The following is a 4,409-nucleotide window of genomic DNA, read 5'->3' as shown; positions in this document are numbered from 1 at the left end:
TTGTTTTCCTCGTGTTGAATTTATAGGGTTTGAATTCGAACTTATTTGAATTCAAATAGATTGTTTGAATAGTTTAGGATTGGGAAAAGAAAAGAAAAAGAAGAGGAAAGGAAAACAGCCCAACCCTCTTGGGCCGGCTCTCTCCCCGTGGCCCAGCTCCCCTCCCCCTCTCTCTTCTTCCCCTCGGGCTTTCCCCCTCCCTCCTTTCCTCTCCCCGCGTGGGCCAAGCCAGCCCACTTTCCTTCTCACGCCCGAGCTCAGCGCGCGCTCAGCCCAGCTCCCTCAGCGTCGGCCCCTTCCCTCTCTGTCTGACTACCCGGGCCCGCGCGTCATCCCCCTTCTCTCTTCCCCTTTCTTCTCCGGCGCAACGGCCCGAGATCTCCGGCGAGCTCCCTCGCCTCGGGCCCGCACGTCAACGGGACCGCCGCCACCCTACAAAGAGCAGCCCCGACCCCCCCTCTGAACCCTAACCCTAGCCGCCACTGAGGACCTCCAGCGCCGCCGCTCTTCTTCCCTCCGCCGCACAGACGCCTCGGCCTCACCGTCGACCGGCCGTTCCTTTGCACCCCGGACCACCACATCACCCGCAGTAGCTTTGCCTCGCCGCCAGGAAGCTTCCCGAAGCTTCTTCCCTCGACCCCGAGCCCTGCCCGCGCCGGAATTGAACCCGAAGCCGCCGCCGGTGAGACGCTCCGCCCTCGCGATTCCTCGCCGCCGGTGATCCTCAGACCTCCCTGACCCCCGTAACACCTTCGCAAGAGCCCCACGCGTTGACCCGTGGAGCCTAGGAGTCCGAAGAGCCCCTGCAGCAGCTCCCTCCGCGAGCGACGCCCGTCCCCGCCGCTCGGACCCCGTCGCCGGCCATCCTGCGCTGCTTCTCCGGTCCGTTCAAGCCCTCGGTGAGCACCACATCATTCCCCTGGTCGTGTTGCGGTAGATCCTGTGCAGACCCGCCCCCGCCGTCGTACCCGCAGCTAGAGCGCCCCCTGAGCCCCGCTTTAGCCTCAGGTGGATCACGCATGTCGCGCTGATCATGCCCGACCCGAGCTCGAGTTGTTTTGGCCCCCGGAGCGGAGGGAACGCCGAGCTCCAGCGAGTCCCGAGCCGCGCCGCCGCAGGTTTTGGCCGCCGGCGTCGCAGCGCCGCCCTCTCCTTTCCCCTTTTCGCCCTGGGCCGTCCGATCGGCAATCAGTGCCCTTGATTAGATCCCGCGTACCGCTTCGCTCCGAGCCGCCAGATCCAGATCCGAGCATCCAGAATAGAAGATACCGTTTCGGCCTGGCCTTTTTGCTAAAGAGTCCTCGGGTTCTTCTGAAATCAACCCGCGCTCCTGGGTAGTTCAAAAGAAATTGCTGTGAGGTCCTGTTTTACTCGTTTAGACCCCTGAGCTCCCTGGAATTAGTGCCCGCAGTCCATACCTTGTGTTTTCACGTGCTAGCCCCTGTGTCTACCCCTTTTAATTATGTTTAGGTCCCTGGTTTTTGTCCAGAAGCCCCTGTGGCCCAGTTTTTCTCGCAGATAGGTCCCTGGATCTTGTTTCAAGCGTAGTTTTCGCGTCTTAGCTCCGTTTTAGGTGTTCTTTATATTCACGCGATCGTTGTAACATGTAGAATAGCATTAGAATAGTTTTGGGAGCTGGTTCTATGTAATGATGTACTGTTTCTTATAGTTTGCTATTGTTTGTGCATGTGTGTATGTTTGGACCATGCTTGATGATCGTGATTAGACGCGGAGCCTTTGGACGAGTACCAGGAGCAGCCATCTTCCGAGCAGTTCGAGCAGCAGCCGAGAGAGTACGAGGAAGGCAAGTATAACATGAACATCCTACCACTTTTAAATACAGATTTCATGTTGCATTTTAATTCTGCATGCCTAGAAGGATTTCCTAGCCACCTTATATCCTATATATATATCCTTTGGGTTGCATTATGGTTAGTTGTGCTAGGTTGCTGCGCTATAACAACTTGGTCCTTTTTAATTAAATTTGATTAATGATCTTATGCAACTTAATCCTGAGTGTGGCCCTCTATGGTGTGTGGTTGAGTGGCTCACGTCTCCGTAAAAGATGTTTTGTTAGAAACTTGGTTTAGGGGGCCAGCATGGTGCTTAGTGCTTGGTTGGCCACTCTCCATAAGGACCGGTTCATAGAGCGACAACCTGGGACAACCGCGCAACCACAAGACTGGAATGGGACGGTCTTGACTTACTAATTAGGTCGTGTTGGTTCAGGTGTAACTTACCTGCGTGGGCAAGAGGGGTGGTAAGCTTCAAGGGTCCCTGCTCCTCCGGCTTGGTCTGTGCTGTGTGTCTTGTACCCCCGGAGGTGGGCCCCAACATCGCTGATCCAGAATTCTTAGCGGTTACACCTTACCAATGTGATCCTTTGTAACGGTCTCGTAGTGTGCTTGCTAGCCATCTCACCTGAGGAAGTGTGATGAACAACTAGCATAGCTCACGACTTGTGGGTAAAGTTGTGCAACCTCTCGAGAGTGTAAAAACTGATATATCAGCTGTGCTCACAGTCACGAGCGGCCCAGATCCTCCGTCTGATTAGTGGGGTTATCAACCTTTGATTAGGGAGATCCCCCGGATGGTTTTGGTTTGGATGGTTCTCAGTAGTTCTTAATTAATATTGATTAAATTCTTATGCAAGATGGGTTTATGGTAATTCATTCACTTTTAGTAAATAGGTTTAATAAAATTTGCCAAGATTAAAAGCTACTGCAGTCGAGTCAGCTAACCCTAGAGCTTCATACTCGTGTTATACTTGTTGAGTACAAGTTGTGTACTCACACTTGCCTCTTCCTCTCTTCTGTTCTGTTTCGGATACCTTCGACTGTTGCTCAGTGCCTGGCAACGTGGAGGACTACGTCAGCGGCTTCGACGACTTCTAGGCGTTTGTCTCCCAGTCGATGTCCCTGTGGCGCCCAGCTCTTCATGTACTTCATTTTACGCTTCCGCAACTCTTGAACCGATTCTTGATTCGGTTGTGATAAAATAATTCATTTACGATTTAAATTAATGTTATTCGTGATATGTGTTGTGATATCTTGATGATTCTGTTGTATATATGCGTGACTTGATTCTGGCGCATATATGATTGCTCGATTTATGTTCTTTATAAATCGGGTGTGACAAGTACCTAGGTGCTGAAGACCCATCTCGGATGTGTGCAGAGGAGCTAACTGACGATGCCGCGCTCATCCGGGTCAAGCGAGTGCTGCTGGACGTGAACATAGTTCCCTATGTCTCAGAGTTGTTTTGTACACAAAATCCTCCAAAGCCGGTAAGTGTTCGACTTCTTTGGAATAAGTTCTATTTTCTATAACCTCTGACTGAAAAATCCTCTACAGGGACACACAGAGTTGTACCGGAGTTATCCACCACAACCCGACATCCCCCAACTGGACCACCTCCTTCCCAGCACCGCGTCTGAAATGAAAAAAGCTCAAGCATCTGATGCTCTACCCGGTAGCGAGACGACCGAAAGCGGGAGCCCCCTGGCGGAAAGGGTAACCGAAGGGAAGGCGAAGAAGAACAACTCCCCCGGATCATCCGTGGAGTTGACCGAAGCCTTGCCATTGGTCCCTCGGGGTCGTCGAGTAGTGCACAAACGTAAAGCGCACGTAGTTGAACCCCCCAGGTATGAAGTTGTTGTCCTATAGAATTGCCAAAAATTGGAGTTGTTGAATGCTTACACTATCTGTTTTGCAGTCCTTCTGCTTCTCCACCCAACCCCAAGCGCCAAAAGGTGATCAGGACCGAATTCGCTGGGGATGATGTTCCAGCAGGTGGTGCCGCAGAAATTGCTGGGACGGACCCATCGACTACTTCTACAGGGATGGTAACCATTGTTGTGGCGGGTACCTCGCAATCGGCTGGTGTGACCCCACCATCGGCAACGAGTACCGCGGTGAAAAAACCACGGGCCCTGAGACTAAAGAAATCCGCCACGAAGAAATCTTCGCTGTAAGTGCAGATCCTTTTTGCATAATGCATATCCTGTTCTTTTTGACTTGTTTAATGATACAACTGATTCTGCTTCATTAGGACTATGTCGGCCTTGGGGTTGAAGCCAGAGCCTATCTTGGCTACTCCAGCCCTCGAGCCGCCAGCCCCCGACGAGGACACGACACTGCCCGACGCACCACCCCCGAGCCCCAGCAACCCGAAGCCAGTGCCAGTGGTGAAGAACAAGTCGAGGGCACTAATGTCCCTCCTGTAGATGGCACAAGTAAGTGTCTGACCTTCCATGGCTAACTGCTTAGACCACAAACTTCATGTATTGAATGCATAGCGACTTGCAGGTGCCCCACAACCATCAGTTGAAGAACCTGTGGGTCCCTCAAGAAACCCTGAAGATCTGCTGGTGTCCGGGAGTGGATACCAGAACATTATCACCACAGATC

The sequence above is a fragment of the Panicum hallii genome, chromosome 8, assembly GCF_002211085.1.
Source record: "Panicum hallii strain FIL2 chromosome 8, PHallii_v3.1, whole genome shotgun sequence".
NCBI lineage: Eukaryota > Viridiplantae > Streptophyta > Magnoliopsida > Poales > Poaceae > Panicum > Panicum hallii.
Note: the sequence above shows the minus strand (reverse complement) of the source record.